The 12,692-nt window shown below is 43.6% G+C and overlaps 1 protein-coding gene across 4 annotated transcripts in view; it reads left to right on the top strand.

Moving 5' to 3' along the window:
* Positions 1 to 12,692, top strand: part of PALLD (palladin, cytoskeletal associated protein) — a 416,923-nt gene that overhangs the window by 326,787 nt on the left and 77,444 nt on the right. The window contains exon 1 of one of the 4 annotated variants that reach the window (XM_047717714.1): positions 1,978 to 2,116. The exons of the other annotated variants lie outside the window; for them this stretch is intronic. The gene's annotated coding sequence lies outside the window, so the exon portion shown is untranslated. Of the gene's footprint in view, positions 1 to 1,977; positions 2,117 to 12,692 lie in introns of those variants that run through there. 4 annotated transcript variants of the gene reach the window in all.

The following is a 12,692-nucleotide window of genomic DNA, read 5'->3' as shown; positions in this document are numbered from 1 at the left end:
AAGGCAGAGATGGCAGATCTAAGGGGGTCATCCTTCTTTTGCTACCTCTTGAGAGTGAAGGAATTGGATGTTTTCTTGCAGATAATCAACCTGTCTGTTCCACCCTACGCACCCTCCCACAGTGGGTAAACATGAACGGAGGTAGGAACCCATGCTTATCTAATTTATTCTTTCTGTGTTCATGTTGAGAATGGACTCCAAAATCATAAATTTACAAAATTTAAGAACCAAAACTTTAAAAATCATCAAATTAATCCCATTATCGTGGAAATAAGAAAATCCCAGAGTTCCATAGTTCAGGGCACAGATTCCTAAATCCTAACTCTCTTCACAGTCACACTTCAGCCTGCAAGAAAAATCCCATGACATGCCAAGTGAAGTCATTGCTGCCACCCTAATGGCCATTTGACATGGGGATGAGCAAACTAAAAAGTCAAAGAAAGGCAAAGTTTAACAGTGAAATACTGAGGTTTTTTTAGGTGTTTGTCCTCTCAAAAATTGAAAAGAGGGTTGTGCCTTTTGTAATGCCTAGAAAGATGACTACGGTGTATTATAGGTTTAAAAAAAGTAGGTTACAGAATCATATGTAAATGATGATCTAATCTCTGTTTTATTATGTGTTTAAATACACACACAAAAGTCTGGAAGCAAAGACTGTAGGCTGTTAACAATGTTTATCTCTGGTAGAGTTACAGGAAAGCATCCATTTGGGGTTTATTGGAATATTTTATAGACTTTAAATTTACAAATAAAGATATTTCAGAGAGAGGGTATCTGGCTCAGGGCTGTGAATCTAGAAACCCTATTGTTCAATATTAATGAAGGTAGGGATAAAATTACTAGATAATTTCAACCTGTGGTCCATGGCTCTTCAAATTCTGGTTGGCATCATTGGCATTTACTTGAAAGGGCCTAGGCACAACAGATGCTCAGCAAATGTTAGGTAACATTCATTCACTGATTTTATTGACAGTTTATTGTATGTAAAAGAAATTTGGTCTCAGTGGTCTAGGAACATACACCCCAGTAACGGGACAGAAATAACTGTGTTAGTATGCTAACCTAACCATTCGAGGATTGTGCACAGAGTGAAGTTGTTCTTACTTGAGTTGGTGCAAGGAAAAACTGCTGGTCTGGCTTTAAGATTAGGCCCACAATAAATCACAAATTTTACATAGGAAATTAATTCCGGAATTAAGACGTCGATTTCCTACTTTAAAACACTCTACAGACATCCCCAGGTAGTAGGTTAAAACAAGTGACTCAGAACATCATAGTTTATGACAAGAAGACAAGATAGGCACCACGTTCCTAAAATATTGCTAAATCAGAATGAGTTACACTTCTTACCCTAGGGCTCCTAAGTTTAGTTACTCATTGATAGGACGGAGTAAGCTAATTAACGGAAAACTAGAAATCATCCTCTTACTTAAAAAAGGAGTGTGCTGCAGGGTGATCTGCACTTTCTTGTTAAAATGCTGCGCACTCTGCCTGTACCTATGAGCCCGTAGCACCCCAGTTAAAGGAGAGTAACTAGCAGGAACTGGACCCTCCCCCACCCAAGCCTCAGCCCCGCAGTTTCAGGCCTTCAGGGCTGCTTCCATTCCACCACCGGCTTCTATTTCACGCCCCAAGAATGTTGCCCCGGAGTCAGAGTCATTGGACATTTCTTTTTAGTCTATAAAGGAAAAAGACAATCAAAAACTGGGGGGAAATCATCCTGCCTTGCAGCCAACATCACTACTGGCCTAGAAAAAAAATTAAATTCTTTCCATTATCAGTTCTTCCTAAAAGTTCTGAGAAAGCCCGATTCGTCGATTCATCGCTGGCTGCCCCAGGAAGGGGCCGCAGAAAGATGCCAAGGGCGGAGCGCGGCCGGGAGGAGGGGGCGGGATGCCTCCCGAACCTGGGGGCCGCGGCTTGCGGCTAGAGCCACGCCTCCTTTGCGGACTCTTATTTTGAAGGACCACAGACCGAAGCGTTTCAGGGACTCACTGAGTCACGGAGCGGAGCAGGCTGCCGGGTATATAGCGCCGGTACCTGCCTGGGGCCCCAGCCCACAGAGCCCGCAGGACCCGGAGCTAGAGAGCGGTGGGGCGCGGCCCCGAGACCCGAGGTAGGCTCAGGGGGTCGGCCCCTTGGCTGGTAGAAATGTATGAATTAAAGGGAGCGGAGGTTGTGGGGCGGTGGGCGAGCTGGGGTGGGAGGGTTTTACCAGAGGGTGAGGGGGTGGGTAGCGGGGCCGAGCAACTTGTAAACGCAGTTTCTCCCAGTGGACGGTCCTTTCGCAACGCGCCCCCACTCCCCCGGTCGGATCCGAGCAGGAACCACTGAAAACGGTTCCAGATGGGCATTTTGTTTCATCTTCACAGGGTCGGGACTGGGGATGCTTTGCTGCGGTGGATGATCCCTCCCTCTCTTAGAAACTTTTCTGACCCCATCCCTCACTTATTCGTGGCCCCACTTACACGGGGATCAAACCCGTTGTGGAAGGGCAGAAAAAATGTGGCTGACAGAGATTTAAGGGATGAGGGGATGACCTCATTCCCTGGCACTGGCAGGGGGCTAAGGGAGGAAGGGCCCATAGGGTCCATCCATCTGGAGCCAAACCAGGGCACTGCGCCCTTGCCTCTCCCCAGCTCCATACTCCTTTCCTTGGGAGTTATTTACCCCACCTTGGCGCCACTCAAAGAAAACTAACTTGTCACTTGGGGGCTTTTCCCCACCAGGGTGCCCTGGTAAGCAGTCGCTAGGCTCCTCTTGCAAGGTTTGCGGCTGTAGTGGGGGTCCGCAGCTCCGCCCCCGCGGTCCCCGGCGGTAGCTGCTTTGTTAGCCAGAGCGCGGGGCGCGGGCCCCTGGATGTAGCTGCAGAGTTAGCGGCGTGCGCCCGCCACGGCAGACCCAAGGAAAAAGGATTGTGTGAACCGTCAGGCTTGCCCTCTCTGGTGTGCTGTGTGTTCAGAAATCCCGGGCGCAGAGCTGGGGGCTGGATCCTGGAAGAAACGGAGCCCACCCTGGGACTGGGGGCTTCTCCCCTCTGTGCCTTATTTATCATTCGGGGAGGTTCTGTCCCGAATGGTAAGTTGTTCCGAGTCCAGAATGGAGAGTTTGGGCACTTGAGTCTGGAGTGTCTTGGGACTATTGCACTTGTTGGGGACTGAAGGGGGCGCACAGGCATCTTTCCACCCAGCTGAGCTGGGTCTTGCTCCGGTAGCAGGCCTGCAGGAGCCCACCCCAGCTGCTGGTGTGCTGACGAGAAACACCAGGATGGGTGTGTATTCTTGGGCGGGGGCTGCGGCGGGGGCGGGGGTCGCTAGAGCCCTGCACTAGTTGGATCTACGTTGTGATTGGCAGTCACAGAGAACGAGTATGAGGAAGGCAGAAATGGACAGACCCAAGATTTGGAGGCATGGAATAAAACACATTTCAGTTAACCAGCATTTGAAAAGCTACTGTCACCACCTCTCCTGCCCCTCCCCCATCCTCCAGGCTCAGCATTGGCCTTACCAACTTTGGAAACTGCCAAGTTTTGCCTTTGAGGACGCGTTCTTAGTTGTGTTATGAAGGCTCCTGCCAGAACTATATCAACAACTGCCACTGAGGAAAAATGGTCCAGCTAATTGTCCAGGGATTTTGGTTTGGTTTGCTTCTAGACCTCACAGTCCAAAGGCATGAGCTTTTTTACATCCTCAGGGACAGAGGATATTATTTTTTAAGATCTGGCAGACTGAATTATCGATAAGGAGTTTGTTTCTATTGATTGATATAAGAGACACCATGAAGCATATGCACCCTTATGCCTTTGAGTGATTGCCTTTTTGTACCCTGAGCAATAAATGTATGATGAGTGGGCAAGAGTTATATAACCAACACATACTTCAACTAATTCCTAAGCTTTGTTTTTTATTCTATTTCATATAAAATAAGATTTATTAGATACTTTTCTTTTTTTGTCTTTAGAATAAGGAGTGAGGTGGGTTGCCCACTGCCCACACCATATCCCTTCATAAGAAGCTAGGCAAATTAAGCAAGTAACAGCAAATAACAGAACATGCCACCATTCTAACCATCTCTCCAGCTGTGTGAAAACTTGATGACCTGAGTGAAGAACGTGGGTAGATGGTTGATAATAACGTAGCTTTATTTTGGGGGGACTGCTGGAATCCATGAATCATAGTTTTGACAACTGGTATGGTAAAGTAGCTCGTCTGCTTTAAATGGCATAATAACTACTTGTCTAGTCTGTCCCGGGTGAGGACATTGAGTAAACAACAGATAGATAAATGTCCTAGTTAGTGTATCCCTGGTATGCTTCAGTATGTCCTCGTGGGCTCTACAGTCTAGTTGACTTTTAAAACTTTTTCAGATAACAGACTAAAAATTGAATGCCACTTACCACATTGCACCAAGGTTGATCCCAAATACTTTATAGTATTGCCATCTCTATAGAAGAGCTGTTGGGTTTGTACTACTTTGACAATAGTTGCTTCTTTTTATCCCCCCAAATATTGTTTTCCCTAGACTATAGTAATTCTTATACTTTACTATATTTGAAATAAGTATATATTACTGAAATACAAAGTATTTCCTGGAAATTATCAAGGAGTCCATACTGCTCAAGGTGCTAACGGCATTATATCAAGAGGAAGTTATTAATTTGTTTGAACAATTGTTTGATTGTTAATCCCACTTTCCACAGTTTTTTCACAATCATTGGGAGCTGTACAAATGTGTATTAGATATTGTCTTCCCTTCTGTGTATATTTCAACAGAAACAATTTTGCATCAAAAGATATTATAATTTTCAGTATTTATTGCAGAAGATCCAGGTAAACATTGGGTAAGAAAAGTTCACTATGCTTCTAAAATTGTCTACTATGCAGTATCTTGCAAAATAATTCTCTTGAAGGAGATGAGGAGGGGAGTAGACAGACACTAAATATATACTTAAAAATTAAAGATATGTTAAAAAAGCACTGAATTCTTTGAAAGTGTTCCCAACGCATTAAATATATCCAAATAGGGCGCCTGGGTGGCTCAGTGGGTTAGGCCGCTGCCTTCGGCTCAGGTCATGATCTCAGGGTCCTGGGATCGAGTCCCGCGTCGGGCTCTCTGCTCGGCAGGGAGCCTGCCTCCCTCTCTCTCTCTCTCTCTCTGCCTGCCTCTCTGTCTACTTGTGATCTCTCTCTGTCAAATAAATAAATAAATCTTTTTAAAAATAAATAAATAAATAAATAAATAAATAAATAAATAAATAAATCCAAATAGTACTCTCTGAAACACAGAACAAGAAATGGAACTCTACGAGATTTTAAAACAGGGTATAGGAAAAATAGGAATTTTGACCAGGATCAAACAAACGTAAAATTCAGGCAGTCAGTTCTAACTAGTACTGTGTACCAGGTTTTGGCTTTAGAAAATCCCTGCAGGATTGCACTAATTCAAGAGTTGTTGGATTTTTTGTTGTTGTTGTTGTTGTTGATTTAAGATTTTATTTATTTTTTTGACAGGCAGAGATCACAAGTAGGCAGAGAAGCAGGCAGAGAGAGCGGAGGAAGCAGGCTCCCTGCTGAGCAGAGAGCCTGATTCGGGACTCGATCCCAGGACCCTGGGATCATTACCTGAGCCGAAGGCAGAGGCTTTAACCCACTGAGCCACCGAGGCGCCCCCCAAGAGTTTTTTTTTTTTTAAACAGGAAAGTTTTGTTTTAGACTTTGTCAAGGATAAAGAATTGGAGGTGGTAGACAAGAAAGGTTTCAGTGAAGATTTGATGACTAGAGAGCAGTAGCCCATTATCGCAGGAAAGGCATGGAGAGAAGATAGAAGGAGGGCCTGAAGGTCAGGGAGGGAGAATTGTTCTGAAACAAGAGGCCTCGACAGCCTCTGCCCAATCTTATTGACTACCGAAGGCACAGTCGTCTTCCTGAGCAATAAGTCTTAGCTGTCTTCCTGGTTAACTGTGTTAGGGTTAACTGTGATATGTAACATAAGCCAGACAGGCAAGCCTCTCTCACGTGTATATTTGGGATAACGGCTACAAGGAAACAAGCTGAAAATGTGGGATGGTTAGTTAACGTCTGTCCTCGGTCTCCCACTGAATGTGTGTTGGCCCAACTGCCAAAGCTTCACCACTATGGTAAGCGAAGATGGTGATTTTTTTAGTTTGGCATGAACTTTTGGATGGTGTGAAGGCTTATTTGATGGAAAAGATTTCCTCCTGAGGGAGAAGCCATTTGCAGACAAGGTGTGTCAGCCAGAAGAAATGAGCAAATAACCATTTTCTGGTTTCTGTTGGCAAAATGTTGCATTTTTTTCCCTATGTAAGTGTTAAAAATAGATTCATAGGAAGAGACATAAAACCAAGGAAAAAGAATAAGACACCAAAGTTTCACCAATGGGAGGGGAGAGAACTAACTTTTGTTAAGTAGCTATCACTATCCAGGCGTTCTCACAAAATCCTCTGAGCTAGACCCAACACATTTCCTGATATTCTAGAACTGGGATCAGGAATACCATCTAAACAAATGAAGTACCGCTCAACCACTGTCCTCTTTGGCTTGCTTCGACTTTTCATGACATTTGTGGCATCTTTGTGAAAGTGTCAGCCTTACTGAGAATGAGCCTCCTTCACCTTTCGGATGACTTGGATTCTGAATGTGGGTGTGTAAATTGGTTGCTGGGAACTCTGAACATACTTTTTCATTGAAATTAGGTCCCACTTTGTGGTTAAGTTCCCAGGACAGCCCAGAAATCATAGCTGAAATATTCTGCTTTATTAATAGTACCATAGAACCCAGCCACTATATATAACGTGATTTTTGTGGGAAAATGCACTCAGAGCTCCATCTTGATTTTTTTAAGGTTTTTAATCCCAGCAACAATGGCTACAAGGACTCCACATTCTCTTTTTTCCATTTAAACCCTGAAGGGAAAATAAAGGTACAGAGAGGTACATTTCCTTTCCTAGTCCCCTTATGCTGTCAGAGACCCCACACTGGAACTACAGAGTTGTCGGAAGAGGGGATCCCAGGAGTAGCTGGCTTTGTAACAGCAGAGGGGGAAGAGAAAAAAGCAAAAAGGACCTGGGTAATAGGGCAGAACTGAGATCTATTCTGGGTGGCCAGTCAGTGCAAACTACCTGTTACTTGATATTTACTTCTTTACTAAACACAATTTTTACCACAGAACCTAGATGTAGACATTAGCACTGCCTGCTTGGATCTTCATTATCATTAAAGTCAGGACAGTGTTTTGAATGGAATCTTTAATAATAGGAGGAAAGCATATTTAGAGACCTTTTATTTTTCTTCTTGATACCAGTTTACTAAATTCCCAAATAAGTACCTGTTGGAGACTAGGTAAACTTAGGGTAAACTTGAGTGCTAATTTATAATTATTATATTCTAAATAATCATATAATAAATGCCATGTGTTGGGCACTTCATACAGATAATGTGCTAAAATGTATATATTTTTTTAAAGACATTTATTTGAGAGTGAGAGAGCACATGCATGCAAGCAAGAGCAGGGGGAGAGGCAGTGGGAGAAGGGCAAGCAGACTCCACAGGGGCTCGATCCCAGGACTTTGGGATCATGACCTGAGCCGAATGCAGAAGCTTAACCCGCTGAGCCACCCAGACACCCCTTAAGTGTTTAACACACATTGTCACTTAATCCCCACCACAATCCCACATAGTAAGTACTGTCAGTACCACCACATTAAAAATGATGAAAGGGAGACTTCAAGAGGTTCATTTGCCTGTAGTCACACAGATCAGAAAAGACAGGGCTGGAACCTTGTTAATTCAGATACCATTGAGCAAGTGCCCTGGGTACTGGCTAGACTCTGGGAATAAAGCAATGGACAAATATGCAAAAATCCCTGCCGTTGTGAAGCTTATCTTCCAGGGGTTAGGAGACAAACCATGAACAAAATAAATTGAACAGCCAGGGCTTCCGGTGGAGTTATGTGTCATGGGGGGAAATAAAGCAAGGGAGGGAGGACAAGGAATGCTAGGTGGGAGTTGCAGTTCGGACAGACAGAGTAGAAGAGTGGATCAGAGTCGACAAAACGAGTCCAGGAGTACTTATGCTACTGTTTCTCACAGCAAACCATTTTATTTTGCAACAGCGAATGTTTGAGTATGTGCCATCTTTCTCAGTCACTGTAAATACCCCAGCAAGTGACTGGGGAGCCATCCAGGAACAATAGAGGGAGGCCTTGACCTTGTGTATACAAAGGCCAGTGGGATCTGGTGCACAGGCAGAGCCCTTGGCCCCAGCAGAGCATGCAGAGAGGGTGCTGCAGCTGCGCTGGGGAGGAGGCAGAATCTGTGGGTCTGGACAGCAGGAGTGAACGGAAGTGGCAGTGGGAGCTTGTGGTTGCTCTTTACCGTGTGTTTCTGTTCTCTCAGTGAAATAAGGGCAGTCATGGGCAGAGGGCCAGACGAGGGAGCTTTTAGAGGAATTGTGAGGACAGAGGAAGGTGTGAAGCGGAAACGTAGGAGAGGAGGAGCCTGAATTTGGCTGGAGAAATGGACACACAGCATCTGCCCAAGGTCGAATTCTGTCCCCAGTGTGCTGGACCTCAGAATTCCGCAATCATAAGGAAAAGGACTCTCTTTTCTTTATGTTTCACTCCCACGGACCAGTGCCCTACACTTAGTAGATGGGTGGTTAGTGTTGTTGAGTGGCTGTTAAAGTAAACCTCCTATGCACATGTCCAGAAGTTTCCTTTAAAATTTCCTCTCCTAATCATCAGGTTAATTTCACTTCATTCCGAAGTGCTCGAACACTTACAATTCCTGAAACAGCACTCGTACACTGGTTTATTCCTAATTATTTCACTGAGTTAATCTCATCTCTCTAACATTAAGACAGAGTTTTAGACTCTGAAAGAATTCTTAAGGGTATGCTTTTTTTTCTTTCTTTTTTTATGTTACTCTCCAATGGCTGCCTAAATCAAACCCATTTCTACCAGATTCTGCCTTTCTTGAGGACAATTCTGCTTTATCACTAGTGAGTGGTTAGCACACAGCTAGGGCACTTTACAGGTAGTCAGCTGGGAAAGTGACTGGAAAGGAAAACCAACCAGAATGGTTAGGATAATGCAGGAACTAGATATTGGAGGTCTAAGCTAAGTTAGTGGTAAAGCCAGGGATTGAACTAATTGGATCCGGGCATGGTTAGAAGACAGAATCGACTATACTTGGTATTGATGGCAGGTGAAAGGTAAGGGAGTGGCATGCACCAAGGATTACTCCCAAGTTCCTGCCAGGCAGTGGGTGGATAGGACTGCCATTTAGAATGGAAGGGATAAGAGGGGGTACTGCTCTGAAGGAAGGGCAAGTTTGGTTTTGAACATATCATGACATGGAGTTGTCCAGGAGGCAATGAGATACCCAGATGTGACATGCTGGGAGATCACAGTGGGCACAGTGATTAATTAAAGCCTTGGAAGAAGATGACTACTCCAAAAGAGAGTGGATATTGAGAAAATTGGACTCTCATTATTTGAAGGTGGAATAAAGATCCCACTGTTTGACGAAGCTATAGTCTGCACAGTCTGCCCAGTAACAGAATATTGAAATAAAGCTTCTCCTGGTAAAACCACAAATGAACTAATTCAACACTGGAGTTGGAAAAAGTTGTAGTTTTTCTTGGTAAAGTCTCATTTCCTATTAGCCTTCATAACTATAAATGGATGCATTTATATGGAAGGTGATATGTAGTTTTTTTTTAAAGAAATCTATTTTAGGCATTTATTAATAAAGTGAATCCACATGTGCTCCATACTTTTCTTACATATGACTTCATTGTTCTGTGTCACAGAATGTTGGAGTGCATAGTGTCCACATCAGCAACCACAGATCCAACCAGCCAAGTGACTGTGGCTACCCAGGGACGGTAGATAAGGAACTGGACCTCACCTCTCCAAGGGGAAGCTTTTATTTGTTAGAGTGGCCCATAAGAATTTGGCAGATCTCTTTGAAAGGCAGAGAAATGATCTAGGGATAATTCGGCCATTGTCCAAGTCCAGGCATTCCTTGACTTTTCTTCGTGGACAACCAACAGGGGTTGTCAGTTTGCAAACACACAGAATCATACTCCTTAATGTCAATGCCTCTTCTACTTTTCCAGAACTCTTTGGTAAGGTGGTAGATGCTCCGTGAAGCCACCAGGTGGGCGAAGCTGCCAGACCTTTTCTCAAGTTGACTTCCTTGCTGCAGGGGACAAATGAACACTAAAATCTGGCAGGTGCACTTGCAGAAGTTCCTTGGAATTCTTTTATATTGAGAGATTTAGGAAAGCCTAAATCCAGGCCCATCACAAGCATATCAAGGTTGAGACTTCTGAAATCCATTGCCATCTCTTAAGGGCCAAGTTCTCATTCATTTAAAAATACCAGGACTTTTGCTCTATCCCAGTAGCAAGCTAGGTAGGCCAGGTGTCCTTGCTTCCACTCAACAGATTAGAAATTGTATCATAGGTTGACTTTCCGAATTTGTAACCGTAGCAGGACTTGCATCTCCTGGCACCCCAGCTCTATTTTTCTTGTCAGCATACCAAGCATCCCGAGATGCGGGTGATATTACCACTAGAAAATGTGTGTTGTGGGCAACTGCAGAGTTTTCCAAAAGCTTAATTAAGCACAGATGGCAGATCTGGCAAAATCAAATTAAGAACAACGATTGTAAGTTCAGGAGGAAAGTTTTTAAGGGGAAATGCAAAACATTTAAAATCCTGAAGCCCAGTTTACTTGGGCAAGGAATCCCAGTGGAGGAATCTGGTTGGTCACCGAGGAAACCTCCCAGTGTCACTTTCTGGCCACCTGCCCTGGCCAGCAGCTGAGGAGAAAAAGTCGTGGTGGTGTTGAGTAGACAGCTCAGCATCAACTGGCAGTCAGTGTGTACTGGGCACCTGGGCCACCAGGTGTCTGTCCCTTCTCTGTCGCTCTCTATGTCCCAGGAAGGCTCTGTGACCTCCACACCTCTGCTTACAGCTCGACCTACCTCATGTTTATGCTCTCTAGCTTATCACTTTGATTTTGTCTACATACTAAGCCAAATGCAAATTTGATCATGAAACTGAAGGTTTATCAGTTTGGACTTTCAAATATTTGCTCAGTGTTATTGTGGCTCCAGTTGTTTCATTTTGCTGTAATGCTCTACTCACATCTACAATTAGGTCATATTTCAGAATTATATTGATAATGATTTCACAGTCTAGTGCAACAGTGATTGGTTTACTGTGTTTTAAGGTACCGTAGTAATTAGCATTCACAGAGCAACACAGGACATTAGTTATTTAGAAGAATTAGCAAAGAATATGATGAAGACTGAATATCTTGAAATAAAGTTTTCTGAGATAGTTGGCTCTGCTCTGAAACTTGAGTATAATTCTCTCTTGTGTGTAATGGCTTTTATGGATTCTCTTCTGACTTTGAGCTAATCAGCTCGTCCTTTCATCACTGCTTTAGGTCTGGCTTCAAATACCATATCCCTTCTGAAACTTTCATTTAAGAAAAAAATCACTTTTTTTGGTCAGAGGCATTCAACTAAAATTATGAATCAGAAAAATATGGCATTCTTGGGGCTCCTGGGTGACTCAGTCGTTAAGCGGCTACCTTCAACTCAGGTCATGATCCTAGGATCTTGGGCTTCCTGCTCAGGAGAAAGCCTGCTTCTCCCTTTCCCACTCCCCCTGCTTATGTTCTCTCTCTCACTATGTCTCTCTGTCAAATATATAAATAAAATCTTAAAAAAAAGAGAGAGAAAAATATGGCATTCTAGCTCTCGGCAGTCGGATTAAAGGTTAAAGGTTATTATGAAACCACAGGATCTGACTGAAGCTATGGGTCATATTCTGGCAAGGGTCACATACACCTGATGTTCTCCTTGACCACCCAGAGATCTCCGTCTCATATTAACGGCATAGTGAGATTTAGAAATTTGTCTGTGACTTGCAGACCTATTGCTTTCATGCCGCCTTCTTTTATTTTCTGAACTAGCTGAGGAAAAGGCTGTCATCCCAGGTCTGTCTTCTGATGTGCTGGTAGTTCTCACTCAAGCTCTTCACAGCCAGCTGTCTTTCCCCTGTTGCCTCTAGTCATCTAGAGACTAGATGAGACGAGCTTCAGTATCCTTCTCAGCTTTACCATCAACGTGTGGGTTGAGGAGAGAAACCAAAGGCATTCCCATCCAACTCTGCCTCTTTCCTCTTTGTTTTCTGTTCATGATCTTTGGTTAAAATACTTAAGAAGTTGATGGCTTTAGGTGATAACGATTCCCGAGTCGTGGAGAAGGAGAAAGATGTACCTCAGACGTCAGTAAATGCCACATTCTAGTTCAAATCATAAGCCTGAGCGATATCAGTAAAACTATATTAGATGTCAGAGCTTCACAAAAATCACAAGTGCCAATTACCCAAAAAATAATGATAGAGGTGTTGAAGCAAATGGGTGGCTGTGTATATATCATAGTATTCAAAGATGGGGGAAATCTGTAACATCACGTGACCTCGCTTTTGCCAGAAAGGAATTCTAAAGGCAGTAGGTTACCCATGAGTGGGCCATGTAGCATAAATAAAAGACTTCTTTGCAAACTTTTTTGGAATTTTCTATGCTAATTTATATTTCAGGACATAATATCCTTTGGATATACTATAATTTGGGAAAGAGAGGAGAATTAATG

This window comes from Lutra lutra, chromosome 2, assembly GCF_902655055.1.
Source record: "Lutra lutra chromosome 2, mLutLut1.2, whole genome shotgun sequence".
In the NCBI taxonomy this organism is placed as follows: Eukaryota; Metazoa; Chordata; class Mammalia; order Carnivora; family Mustelidae; genus Lutra; species Lutra lutra.
This window is presented reverse-complemented; position numbering and strand designations above follow the sequence as displayed.